Genomic DNA, 15,540 nt, shown 5'->3' with positions numbered 1-15,540 from the left:
CATCTGATGAATACCAATTTTTGGCATTATAAATATTTTAAGTTCCATTTTGCCTACAGTTTCTACTAATGATGTATTATTGGAGAGAGCTTGTAAATTGATCAATTTCAGCAACCCCAAATGGTAGAAATGTGTTTTTATTGGAAGGGCATTTTTTATTTTTGTTACATTTGTACCTGGTGCTTTCCCACTCATGGCAGGCTCAATGTGGCTTACCTGGGGCAATGGAGAATTAAGTAACTTGACCAGAGTCACAAGGAGCTGCCTGTGCCTGAAGTGGGAATTGAACTCAGTTCCTCAGGACCAAAGTCCACCACCCTAACCACTAGGCCACTCAGTCTTTCAGGTTATTGCAAGATATTCAAGGTTTACAGCCTTCAGTGTTCATGATGTTTTTGGCTGTCAAGTATTTGTATACTACTATTCCTCAAACTGATACTACAAGTTACACAAAAATATACAGATCATTTTATTGCAGTTCCAAACCATGCATCCAAATCAGAAGTGTACCTTTTTCTCAATTTTTGAATTATTGATGAATTTGTGATAATGATGGAGAATATAAAAATTGGAAAACAGACAAAGCAGATACGTACGTGGAAAACAATGTTTAATAAATATAGATCAATAAAAAATTAGCAAGCCCGACACAGGCCGTGTTTCGCCCAACTGGGCTGCATCATGGGCTACAAAACAAACGGTTATATAACAATTAGAACAAATATAAACAAGTAAAAACAAAATAATAATAATTATATTCCATAACCATAATTTCATACTCGGCTGATAATCATAGAACACCATGATAATACAATCTAATACATAAAAAATGAATTAAATATCAAAATGATGTTACAAAATTTTGTAAGTATATGTTCATGATGTTTTTGGATGTCAAGTATTTGTATACTACTATTCCTCAAACTGATGCTACAAGTTACACAAAAATATATAGATCACTTTATTGAAGTTCCAAAGCATGCATCATCCAAATCAGAAGAAGAATTAGCAAAACATTTTCCCCCTAATTCTATAAATGTTGCCAAAAATTGTGTGCACCCAATTTGCATGTGCAATTTAATTGAATAAGCCAATTAACAAGCAATTATTGGCACTAATTAGATTTAATTGGAACTTACATATGCAAATTTATACAAGAGTAAAAAAAAAGGCGCAGAAATATGAGGGTCATTGGTGGAATGGAAGCATTCCTAGCATTTATGTGTGTCATACAATAATGGGGATATGCGCCTTTTCAGTTGGTGACACAGAAAAAGAGCAAAACTGGGCCTTCAAGACTGAGACAACAGGAGTCCTTTATTGAGATCAGACCCGACATGAGCCATGTTTCGGCACAAACAGCGCCTGCCTCAGGGGTCTAGGTTTAAAATCAAGATAAGCAAGTGGGGGGCTCAACTCCCCACCAGAGAAATTTGAGAAACTCCTGTAGAACGCCGTCGGTCAGTAAAAACTGCCAAAGTAATTTGTTAAGCGCCTGTAGAACACCTTTGACCCCTCCCCCAACACCAACCCTTTTGACCCCCTCTTCCTGCCGCCACAATGCGCATAACTTAATTGGTTAACTAGCTAATCAGCACTGTCAATTGGATGTTAACAAGCAATTAGCACTAATTAGCATTGATTACAATTTATGTGCACAACTTGCTAAGTTTCAAATTATTGCCTGACCGTTTAACACATGACCCTTGCAGCCTCCTCTTTACTTGGCAGTAAGGACTCACACGCTAATCCCTTTGTAATCGGGCATTGCATGGCAATATGGTCATGCTGCTGATTACCTCTGGGAACTGCACGCACCAACTTCAGAACTACCTCCGGACTCCTGTGCTACCCCGGCAGTAGGGCCAATTTGACACGCGCCACCTACGCGGTAGCCCTACCGTGTCTTTGTAAAATGGCCCCTTAATCATTTCACACTTTATTGTCATTTTCAGATCATTTATAAAATATGTTAAAAAGCAGTGGTCGTAGCACAGACCCTTGGGGAAACCCACTATTTACTCTTCTCCATTTATGAATATTGATCATTTGATACTATTCTCTATCTTCTATCACTTAACCCGTTCTTAATCCACAATAGGGCATTTCTTCCTATCCCTTGACTTTCTAATTTCCTCAGGATTCATTCATGATGTACTTTGACAAATGTCTCTAAAATTCCAGATATACAATATCAACTGGTTCACCGTTATCCACATGTTTACTCACCTCTTCAAAGAAATGTAGCAGATTAGTAAAACAAGATGGAAGAGTAGCCTAGTGGTTAGTGCAGCAGCCTAACAACCTGCTAAAATTTTAAATGTTTCCTTACAAACCAAATTCACACCAATGCATGTGTGTCCCTATTGTTCACAATGGTACAATTGATTGTGGATTAACTTGATAATTTTGTGGGATCTGCATACCCAGGCTGGACTAATTTCAGTTGAAGCATAGCTACAGAAAGCAGTGTGAATGGGTATATGTATAAATGTGTGTGTGTGTGCATAGGTGTGTGTACACGTGTACACTTTTTGTGGAGCTTAGCTAGCCAACCCATGAAGTCAGTCAGTGCTGAATAGTTTTATTTGAATATATGTATTTATTTATTTATTTATTCATTGATCCATCTTGTAAACTGTTTCTTTCAGTACGATACACATAGTTTATGAATATGAAGTAGAATTCACCCAGGTATTATGAGCAATTGAAACAATTGGACTTCAATTTCTTGCTTGAGCAGAGAGCCACATCCTATAATCTGCTTGTGTAGATGTTTATGCAACAAATCCTGCCTTACAAACCACTTCCTGAAATACTGTTTAATATTCTGCCTAAAAGAGGCCAACCTTAATTTTTCAATCTACTTTCATTCCTTGCATACCCATACCTATTATCTGTCTATCATTTCATTTTGAAGAACTGTAGCATAAGCACAATTACAATTATTTAGTTATTTCATTTAGACCACCTATCTACCCAATTGAGAACTATTATGGCAATTAGCTTGCTGCTAAGGATACTTACATCATCAAAAATAGCAAGTTCATTTGATTTTACTTATTAGTCACTTTATACAAAATTTTAATACAATCTAATGTTTTTGAGGGAGGAAAACACCTCAGATGCTCGGTTTGTTGTTTCCATTTTTCCAACTAAAAAGCCGTGCAAACGTTCTCACAGGTCTAAAAAACCTTCCCTTTTTTATTTTTCTCAAAATATTTTTCTTTAATTCTTTACTGATCATATATTGACTATTTGTACTTTTCATTGATCAAATCTCCCATTTTGGATTAAAGTCTTAGGACTTGACAGGCACTTATCTTTTTTCAAAAGATTCTACTGATGGTTCTTCGGTTAGCTCAACAGAGCACCTCTATTTCACAATATGCTTCTTCGGGAGGCAAACCGTCAGCGTCACTTTCTTGAAGTCCTAATTACAAAAAGAACGTATAAGTAAAATCTAGAGCTTCATGGACTTTTGTGTTTTAATTCAATCTAAATCTTGATATCGATTTTACCTGACAGAGTGCCTGCAAGTAGCTCTCTGTAATATTGACATTTTTAGAAATGGCATCCACCATGTTTAAAGAACATTATTACTTACTGCCCAATCATTGGCGATTATAGAAATTACCTCATCTTAAAGGAGAAGAAGGAAAGCTAAAAAAACTGTCTAGCTGGCTAAGTCTGGCAGTACTTACTAAAAAGCACCCAGTCATATTTTAAAAAATATATACAATCGAGTTTACCAAAAATATTAATATTTTATAAAAAATGCTTTCCATTCTATTCTGTTATTCAATCCTTTAGGAATCAGAGATTGCAACCTGTAGATTCATTTCTGTTCTTGCTGAATTAATTTGTGGCCCGATCTCCTTCTCTAATTGTTGCCACTACTTGATCAATGACTATACATTTGTAATCTTCAAATTGGCACTACCACTGGGCTAGCACGTGCATGCGGCAGTAATTCCAAGTTTGGAACGCACCGAATAATTTTCTATTCTCTATCACAGGGGAGTTCCCGGCAGTAATTGGCAGTTAGCATATGGTTCACCGTTACCACGTGGGTAGCACACGAGCCTTTACCACTAGGTCAGTGGATGGTGGTAAGGGCTCAGGCCATAAGTAGGCATGTGCTATCTTTAATTCTGCCGCACTCTCATTTCCCAGCCCATTAAAAAAATCTTTTTTCCAGATGCAGTAAAGAAATGGCCCAGTGCGCGTCCAAAACACGCACCCACATTACCACAGGCCACTTTTTACCGCAGCTTATAAAAGGACCCCTATGTGCACTTTATAAAATACAGGTGTACTTTATAAAGTACAGGTGGGTGGGATCATATTTGATCACAACACTAAAACTAATTAATTCTCAATATTGAAGCAACAGTAATAAAAAAATGGAAGAAAAAAGCCTCAAAGATCTCCAGGCTTACAAATCTTCTTCAAACATTCAAATTAAGACCCACAATCAATGGTGTCCAGTGTTTTGCTTACCTGCGTCAGGGTCCATGGATCAAAATTCTTACAAACTCCATGAAACTCAGCTGGCCAATTTTCAACTTTGGGACATATGAACATTTAAAAGAGTTTAAGCATGTTTTAAAAAGAAGGTTTCTTTATGCCAATGATGAAGAGTTTGAGCTCCGAGGGCTTGTAAGCCGGGAGGTCTTTGAGGCTTTTTTCTTCTATTTTTCATTACTGTTGCTTCTATATTAAGTGTTTGAGAACTAATTAGTTTTGGTGTTGTGATCAACAATGTATGTTCTCTTCCTGGTGATTTTTGTATAGTTCATGTCATATTTGGCCATGCCCAAATATTTAGGTACCCTTTATAGACTTGCCCTCATGATGTCCAAGAATTTCCAATCCACTCATCGACATGCTTACAGAAACAAGACAGTTTCCTTTTGTTCCCAGAAGATAAAATTATTACTTTCCAATCCTTACGGCATTTGGAAGAGAATTCCATAATAAAGGCCAGCAACTGAAAATGCTGTGCTCCTTATAACTGATAAGAATTTCATATAAAACTGGAGATATTAATTGCCTTTTAATACCAAAGGATTGCAAAGTAATCTTTAATTCAAACAAAGATAGCACCTCACACAGGTATGTCAGACCTTCCCTGGAGAGCACTCTAAAGACGAGTGAGCATATCTTAAATTCAATGCACGGCTTTACTGGGAGCTAATGTATGGCTTGAAACTGAAAATGTAGAATATAAATGTGGAATTTAAATTAAATTAGTGATATCCAAGGGACTATACAAAGTACCATATTTTGAAGTGTTTTCATAACATATATAGGCATGCCTAGATAAGTACAGTTATTACAGTCTAATCTGTACAGAGCTAATAACCAAATTATTAGATTTGATTACAGAACTTTTGCAACAATCTTAATTTATACAATGAATGGGATGGGGTGGGGGGGGGGGGGAGGGGGACCACATTCTGAACCTCAGCATGAAAAGAAAGTTGTGAGTCAATCCTCAGGTACAGATTTTTGTGAAACATCCCTAGCAGTGAAAGAGATAGGCAGAAAGGGGTCATTTCCAGGGCTATGACATATCCATAATAGTTTGGTTTTAATCAAATTCAAAACCAACCAGTTCTGGCCCAGCCATTTGCAGACTGTTTATTATTAGATTCTTAATATACCGTCTTTCTGTGACACAAGCAAAGCATTTTACTTATTACATACCAATAATTTCTCTGGCCCTAGTGGACTGAGTACTTGACGAACTGGATTGGATTCCTACTTCAGCTCCTTGTGACTCTGGGCAAGTCACTTAACTCTCCATTGTCCCAGGTACAAAAACTTAGATTGTGAGCCCACAATGGACAAAGCACCTGCAAATAATAAATGTAAATCTCTTTGGTTGTTGTTTTTTTAGCATTTTAATTTTTTATTTATAAATTTTCACATTTACATTTATGCAATAAACATAAACCTTAGAATATGGAAAATACAAAATTTACAAATTAAATCATGATATGAGGAAATAAATCACATAAACTTAGTCCACAATTAGTGATCCAAAAACTAGGGAATATCATATTTAAAACTCAATTAAGTTATAAGAAATAATATATAGAGAGTGGAAGGAACTGAAGTTGACGCAGCCAATTAATAGCGCTAGTGATCGAAGATAAGTACAACATTCTTTACTAGAAATAAATTCTAACAACTTCCCTTGATCAAAGAAAATATAATTAGAGGAATTCAAAGAAATATGACATCTACAGGGAAATTTAAGTAGAAAAGTCCCTCCTAAATGGAGAACTCTTGCTTTCAACAATATAAACTCTTTTCTTCTTTTTTGAGTATCTCTTGAGAGATCAGGGAAAATTTGAATTTTAGATCCAAGGAAAGAAGTGTTAATGTGGCGGAAATAAAGTCTGAATATATTATTTTGGTCTGGCTCCAGAGCAAATGAAACCATCAATGTTGTTCTTTCTGATATAACTTCCAAACAGCTTTCAAGAAATTGTGTTAGGTTTAAGTCAGATTGAGGAGTTTGAGGTAATCTTCTTGTTTCAATACCAGTAATATATTGCATTTTTGTTATTGGAGGAAAACTTTCAGGGGGAAGGCCCAATATTTCCACAAAATACTTTTTTAAACATATCTTTAGTGGAAATAAGAGGAGATTTAGAAAAATAAAGAAATGCAAATTATTCCTCATCTGATTCTCCAAATAATCAATCTTGCGTTTCTGGAAGTTATTATCGTTTATTACTGCTAATGTGGACAATTTCACAGATTTTACCTTGTTTTCTAAGACCTCCATCTTGGTAGTCTGCTCTTCGACCTTACCAGATAAAAATTTTTGAGCTTGTGTCAATTCCACCACTTCACCTCGCAGAGAACCTGATAATTGTTGTAAGGTTGTATTTAATACTTGGATTGCTTCCCATAATATTTCCATTGTGACAACAGGAGGTCTCACAATCTCTCCAATCTTCATGGAGGGTTCACCTTGACTTCCCACAGGCAAGGGAGTTTGCACCACCAAACCTGCCTGGGGTGTTGTTCCCACTGGCGATGAAGTAGCAAAGGGGCCTCCACTTATAGCCGCTGGGGTTCCACTTCCGGGCTTCTCAGTTTGCTGTTTCACCACTGCCTTCGTTTCTCCTCCGGGTCTTGGAGGCATTCCCATGGGGGGAGGACTCAACATCACTCCCTCAGCGCTAAGGTCCGATACTTCATCTGGACCTCTCAAAGCGTCGACCTGAGTTCCCGGCAGTCACATACCCGATTCCTTCAGAGTCATCTGGCGCGTGGAAGAAGGGTTCACCAGGCCTGTGGAGGTAGGTACATTGGGCTTCCCTTTCCTCTTCCCCATTACAGGTCCGAGGTAGCTCCCATTGAACAGATCTCTATTGCAAGTCAGGACCTGCTTCACACATGTCCATCCTAGGTGCCATCTTGGATCTGGCACAACCTCTTTGGTTTTAACACAAAGACAGGATATCAGATCCATAACCTTTCACACTTTTCCCAAATTCTATAATAGTTGCTAAAAACTGTGCATTTAAATTTGGGTGCACTCTCAATTTGTACATTTGAATTTAATTGAATAATGAACCAATTAGCAATAATTGTATGCTAACAATCAATTATCAATGATTATTGTCATTAATTAAAATTTATGCACATAAATCCACGCGGTTAGATCCGCACATAAATTTTATGTGTGGACCCAAAAAGGTGGCATGGCCATAGGAGGGCCATGGGTGGATCAGAGGCGTTCCTTTAATTTATGCATATTGGTATAGATCAAAAGGAATCGGCACCTAATTTAGGCATGAGGATTTACACCAATGTTTCAATGGTGTAAACGTTCATACCTAAATATAGTCACAGTCCCAGCACTAAGCACTATTCTATACACAGTGCCTAACTTTAAGTGTCATTTATTGAAATGGCGGTTTGCATGGAGGCCAGAGGGTAAGAGCCACTCACCAGGAAGTACTGCTGGGTTAAACAGGAATGGAAACACGATGGTCCCTAGGTTGTGATTTCAATGATGTTCCAATCAATCCATGGAGAATGCGATTATAGCCAGGGGAGTCCTAATACTAATGGGTGAATGGATTTAGGTAGAATGTAAACTTGGATGGTCTCATTATGCAGAACTCCCACTTCAACTGAGAGAGGAGCAGAGGTGGAAGTTATCAGACTGGGCGAGGAATTGCAATGAATAAAGGAGATATGCAAGGCAGAGGTTAAAGATGCTACCATGATCCGATATTGCTGGACCAGGTTCCCATTGATGAAATTCCCGGCGGCTTCTGAATCAATAAGATCTAAAGTGGTGATCTGACAAACGTTCCACCGCAGAATGACTGGGTGCACACATAAGGAGAATGGGGAAGAGGGAAGTAGGCCTAGAGTCACTTCCCTGAGAGCTCTAGGCCTGCCTGTTTCCGTTTACGTGAACACTTAGTAAAAAAATACTCCTGATTCTCTGCAATATAGGCAAAGATTGTATGTTCACAGAGATTCCTTTCTTCTTGGAGAGACAATAGCAACCCATCACCATCGGTTCCTCGGTGACTTCGCTGGCAGGAGAGCAGTATTCTGTGCAAGACAAGGATTGCTGAAATCGGGGCACCAGTTGTGGGAATTGATGAGAGAGTCCCTTCTTCTGAGCCCACTCCTGGAAGCGTACATCAATCCTGATGCACAGTGTGATAAGTTCATCCAGAGTAGTGGGAAGATCTCGTTTATCCTTAATCCTTCCTGCCAGATCCTGCCAGAAGATAGCTGATAGGGCTTCTTGATTCCATTGGAGCTTCAAGACCAGGGTTCAGAAACGAATGGCATAGGCCCTAACAGTGAGATAGAGGCTTGCTGGAGGTAAAGAAGGTTGGTAGCCGCTGAAGAAGGTTCCAGGTCTCATTGAAGACTAGATAAAAATGTCTTAGAAAGGTTTGTAAGTCAGATAGGACTGGGTCCTGCTGTTCCCATAGGAATGAAGACCAGTCCAAGGCTTGCCCGTACAAGAGTGAGACGATATAGGTGACCTTAACCCGATTGGAAGGAAAGTTGGCCGGCTGCAATTCAAAATGCATCTGGCACTGATTCAAAAAACTTCAACAGGAACCATGGGGGATCAGGAATCTGAATCATAGATGTGGCTATGTGCGGAATTGCTGGGCCTGAAGGACTTGGGCCCAGCGGTGGTACGCAGGGCTGCAAGCTGTATACAAACGTCTTGCAAAACTCCGGAGAGACATTGTAACTGATTCTGATGCCACTGCAGGGCCTGAGCAAGGTCCAGAAATCGTGGGCTTGTCAGACAAGCTCATGATATTGGCAAACGTTCAAATTTCTGTCACGATCGGTAGCACTAACTGGATATGAGCCCTTGTGCCATTGCTGAAAGCTGGGACTGGCAGCCGATGAAGCTCTCTGGGTCTTTACCTGGACTGACCATCATTCTCCAAGAATTGAGCCCTCAGGTTCGGGTAGCCAGCAGGACTTGGGGTTTCAGAAGTGGCAGCAGATAGGAGTAGTCAAGATACCAGGCACAGGTCAGGTCAGGCACCGAGCATAACTTGCTAAGTATATTCTGTAACACACAACACCTAAATTCTAGTGCATGGAGCCAAAAAGGGGCATGGTTATAGGCAGGGAAATAGTCATTTCATGGGTGTTCCAAAATTTACGGGTACTGTTATAGAATATGCCCCCCCTGCACCTAAATCTTCGTGTCAGTATTTATGCCACATTTTCATTGGTGTAAATGGATGCATTAAGTTCTAGGTGCTGGGATATCAACTAAGTGCATTCTATATACCGCACCTAAATCTAGGTGACGCTTATAGAAATACGCTTTAGGTGGAAATTTATTACTCTCGGATATTTTAGGTGCCATATATAGAATCTAGCCCTCAGTGGCTAACCTGATTACTGGCTATGGTGTAAGACATAGCTGGTTAGCGCCAATATTCACTGGCTGACCGGCTAAGTTTAGCAGCCAGATAGACCCACATAAATAGCAGGTCTATTTTTGGCTGCTATAACTTAGCTGGGCAGCTGATGAATATCAGCTTAACCCGCTATGTGCATAGAGACCAAAAAAACCCACGGAAATTCAATGTCGGTCACCGGATACAGCACAACATTGAATTTCCAGTTTGCAGCTGATCTTGGGAGGCAGCACAGCAAACTCCCATGGTCTGAATATCGGTCCAACCTTATCTAAGATATGTGCATATTTATAGAATAGCACTTAGATGCACTTTTGTACATTTATGTACATATATGCATACATATGAGAATAAATGTTAGCTTCTACTTTATAGAATTTCCCACACTATATCCCAAGAGATGTTATAGTATGTGCAGATTGCATTAAAGTAATGTACTCTTTCTGTGTGCCTACTTTTTATACATGCAGGGTCTTCAACATTTTATAAATGTAAAATGTATTTTAAAATGACCCCCATCTGTCTCTGTACATAGATTTATGTTTTAATAGCTACCTATCACTAGAAAACCTTGTTTTACGGAGCTATATATGCATTGTGAAAGTACCATATTCCAAAGTTGGTTAGGAGAATTTAACTGGCTATATAACACAGTATCCAATAAGTAGCACTTTAAGTGGGTGATAAAATACAGTCACAATTATCTTGCAGCAGGTGGGAAGTTGCTTATTGTATTTTATTCAGAGAATTTATAAAAGTCTTTCAGTTAACATTGAGCACCTTGAAAAAAAAAAAAAAAGCACATTTAATTAAAGACATAGCATGTAGGGGGGCATACAGTACATTATTTCAGCTAGCCATGTCATGCATTATTGCAGAAATGTTCACAGACAAAATGACAAAGGTTGGTGGCACATTATAGACTACCCCAGGGGTAGGCAACTCCGGTCCTCGAGAGCCGCAGGCAGGTCAGGTTTTCAGGATATCCACAATGAATACGCAGAAGATAGATTTGCAAGCACTGCCTCCATGGTATGCAAATCTATCTCCTGCATATTCATTGTGGATATCCTGAAAACCTGACCTGCCTGCGGCTCTCGAGGACCAGAGTTGCCTACCCCTGGACTACCCAATTTAATAAGGCATGAGCTTTCTAGAACAAGAGTCCACTTCAGCAGATGCATGAAGTGTAACATAGGATGCAGGTAAAGATCTATGGAGATGCAATAGATTTGGAGGGAGGAGTGATAAAGTACACAGAAGGTAGTGAGAAGTACATGACAGAGTGAGGGAAGGGAGGGATAAAGGCAGCACAGGTTTTTTTTTAAAGAGAATTTCAAAATACAAAATCAAGGGGATATGATTTGCTATTCCACCTCTCTGTGGTTACAATGAAAGTGGTTTACATGTTATATAGTTACTTATTTTGTACCTGGGGAAATGGAAGGTTAAGTAACTTGCCAAGAGTCACAAGGACCTGTAGTGGGAATCAAATCCAGTTCCACTGATTCTTAGGTCACTGCACTCACCATTAGGCTACTCCTCCATTCTACAGAAAAGCTGAGTCAAACTGAAAATACACAATCATCACTCAAAATGCAGGAAAACAGGAAACAGATAAAAAAAACAACAGCAGCAACATATTGTTCAGATTAGTCTTCCTTTAAATATTCCAATATTAAATATAGGAGGACTAAAGGAAAATGTGTCAGAGAGAAAAAAAACCCCTGATAAGCAATAAGAAAAAAGAAAGGATCTATATTCTAGTTGAGCAGATTGTCCATGACCCCCATTACTCTGGTACCTAATTCAATAGGGATGGCCCAGATATCCTCTTTGTAGCCAAACAAAATGGTCAAATGGGAGGGTAGAGCATCATATTTAAGATAATTGACAACTATGGTGGATCTAAGCTGTAGGTAATTGTGTTTGAAAAGAAACTATTACACTAGATCAGGGGTTCTCAACCCAGTCCTCGGGACACTCCTAGCCAGTCAGGTTTTCAGGGTACCCACAATGAATATGCATGAGATAAATTTGCATGCATATTTATTTTATGCGTATTCATTGTGGGTATCCTGAAATCCTGACTGGCTAGATATGTCCAGAGGACTGGTTTGAGAACCCCTGCACTAGATAATGGAAGAAATCTAACAGTCACTTAGAATTACATGGTTCAAAAAGTGATAGGAAGAATAGATGGCATGGATGGGCAGACTGGATAGGCCATGTGGAGGGGCATAATCGAATGCAAATGCTCATCTCCGTGGGCGCCTATTTCCGTGAACAGGACAAGCCGTATTTTCGAAAAAAGATGGGCGCCCACCTTGTGCGGGGCAAATGCCTAGGAGTTGGCCGTTTTTCAGCTGGGCGCTATCGGTTTTCAGCGATAATGGAAACTGAAGGCGCCCATCTCAAAAACGAACAAATCCAAGGCATTTACCCCGCACAAGGTGGGTGCCCATCTTTTTTCGAAAAAGATTCGTAGTGCACTGGTCCCCCTCACATGCCAGGACACCAACCAGGCACCCTAGGGGGCACTTTTACAAAAACAAAAAAAAGGTAAAAGAGCTCCCAGGTGCATAGCACCCTTCCCTTGTGTGCTGAGCCCCCCAAATCCCCCCAAAACCCACTGCCCACAAGTCTACACCATTACCATAACCCTAAGGGGTGAAGAGGGGCACCTACATGTGGGTACAGTGGGTTTTGGGGAGGGGGGTTTGGAGGGCTCAGCATTAACCAGCACAAGTGTAACAGGTAGTGGGGGGGATGGGCCTGGGTCCGCCTGCCTGAGGTCCACTGCACCCACTAACAACTGCTCCAGGGACCTGCATACTGCTATCAGGGAGCTGGGTATGACATTTGAGGCTGGCATACAGGCTGGAAATAAAAAGTTTTAAAAGTTGTTTTTTTTTTTGGGTGGGAGGGGGTTAGTGACCACTGGGGGAGTCAGGGGAGGTCATCCTCGATTCCCTCCGGTGGTCATCTGGTCATTTAGGGCACTTTTTTGGGACTTGTTCATGAAAAAAGGGTCCAAAAAGTGCCCTAAATTCTCGCTAAAAACGGCTATTTATTTTCCATTATCGGTGAAAGCCGCCCATTTCTGTTCGGCTGATAACCACGCCCCAGTCCCGCCTTCACCACGCCTCTGACACTTTGGCCGTTTCCGCGATGGAGTGCAGTTGAAGACGCCCAAAATCTGCTTTCGATTATACTGATTTGGCCGCCCACAGGAGAAAGATGCCCATCTCCTGATTTGGGTCGAAATATGGGTGTCTTTCTCTTTCGAAAATAAGGCGGATAGTCTTTATTTTCCTATGTGTTTTAATCTTAAGTTGCCTGTATGCAAATGACAGAAGTTTACAAAATTAGATTGGAGTGTTAGAAGGCATGGCCTTGGAAAGCCTGGATTTTGCTTAGCGGTGATAGACCCTGGGACTGAGAGCTTGAGAGCCCAGGTAGAGGTAAAGGAGAAGCCTGGAATTGCATGGTGCTGCTGTCACCTGAGGCCACCAGAGACATTCAAAAGCATGCCTCTAACTAGAGCTCGTGGAATCCTGAATTTTGCTTGGTGGTGAGAGACCAGGGGATTTGGGCTTGATAGCCCAGTTGGAGGTGGAGGAGCCTAGAATTGTGTGGTGCCGACATCATCTGAGGGAGCTGGGAACATCCAAAAGTGCAACTCGTCCTGTGGTGCAGCCACAGGGCATGCCCTTAGGGTCATGCCAGGGTCCTTGGGGGCCACTTGGAGCATTGAGGAGCACTGGGAGGTGTAATACCAGCTCTTTCCGTGACAATCCTTCCAAACTTGAGTCAAGTACTTTTTTTTCTTTTTGGCTTTCCTGTGTCATTTGATATGGGAAAGAGAAAAGCTGCAATTAAAACACAAGACTATGCAGACCTTAGTACGTCTGTGCAGGGTCCTATGGACAGACACTTGGTTCCTCCAATGCAAATTTGTTTGTTAAATATAGGCTCCACAGTAGAACAAGCTTTGAAAACACACCTCTTCAACAAAGCTTACAAAAGTCAATTTCAATGATACATATCATCCCTTAAACTACCCAAGCACACCAAAATCACCTCTCACACAACCTACCCAACATCTAAATCCTCTTCTACCTCAGCTTTTGATCAACTGTATTTAAATTATGTATTGACTTTATCATAACCTTACTCTGTAAGCCACATTGAGCCTGCAAAAAGGTGGGAAAATGTGGGGTACAAATGCAATAAATAAATAAATAAAAATAAATAAATAAATAAACAATCTTCTCTCAGTTTGCCTGAAAGGACTCCTCCTCCCATGCCAGGTACTTCCATTTTGGAATCCACTTCAGCCAGAGAGACTGAGTTGGTGGGGATGTTGGGGGTTGGTGCAACTATATCAGACCCAGTCAAGGAAAAATCTACTCAATTTCTTAAGCCAGTATTGCTCTACCAGTCTTTGGACTTTTTGTCATATATCACTCTGAAAGATATATGGACTTTTGTTACTAGAATTGAGTCCAGATTGGGGGATTCAGTGAGGCAATTTTGCCACTTTTCTCAAGAAACAGTCGAAAAGCTGGAAGATTTGGAATAGAAATCTCTTCATAATGGCCACTTTTTAGATCAGTTTGGTGAAAGGGCTCCTATATGTTTTACTGCTTTTAGCTGGGAGCTGTAGGTGGTAACCAGAAATGTTGTTTCTTTGTTTTATTAAGGGATGGTCCTCTAATACAGGGATTCCCAACCCAGTCCTCAGGGCACATCAAGTCCCACCGGGTTTCCAGGATATGCACAAGGAATATGCATGAGATAGATTGCCATGTACTTCCTCTTTGTTATGCAAATCTATCTCATGCATATTCATATTCATTGTGAATATCCAGAAAACTCAATGGGACTTGGTTTGCCCCAAGGACTGGGTTGAGAAGGCCTGCTCTAATAGATTGTTCCTGGTTATTTATCTAACTTGGAAAAGCCACTGTATCATGGAAACTATCTTCTTTTTGGGTTCCTACCAGGTACCCACTGTAACCTGGATTGGCCATTGTTGGAAAAAAGGATATCTGTGTGGGTCCTTGTATTTGGACTAAACTTGGCTCTTTCCTTATAAGAAAATATTATTTGCACTTCAAGAAATTAAGTTTAAGGTTTATTCAATTATATTCCACCTAAGAATTAGATGGCTCACATCATACACAATTCACATTCAAACAAAAACATTACTAACAAAATTTAAACTTATAGAGTAACAAAATAAATAAAACAAACAGCAAAATTCTGGCAGATGGAAAAACTGATGTCTTAATTCAAGGCTGTTTGAGGATAGCTTCTTGGAGGAAAATGGCTATTTTATTCATCTGGATTTTATAATTTCGTTGTATTGGATTTGGGTGGTAATGTTTGTAATACGTTTTATTTACATATGACTGTATTTAATATTTTGTCACTGTAATTTCTTTTATGATGCTTTCCAAGGAGTATAATATTAAATCAGTAAATCAAGTCAAATCTATTCCATTTGCTTTCTTTTTCATTGTTACTACAGGGGTAACTTTATAAAGCATTTTTTATGCCAAAATGGCTATTATGACATAGAACA

The sequence above is a fragment of the Microcaecilia unicolor genome, chromosome 1, assembly GCF_901765095.1.
Source record: "Microcaecilia unicolor chromosome 1, aMicUni1.1, whole genome shotgun sequence".
Classification (NCBI taxonomy): Eukaryota; Metazoa; Chordata; class Amphibia; order Gymnophiona; family Siphonopidae; genus Microcaecilia; species Microcaecilia unicolor.
This window is presented reverse-complemented; position numbering follows the sequence as displayed.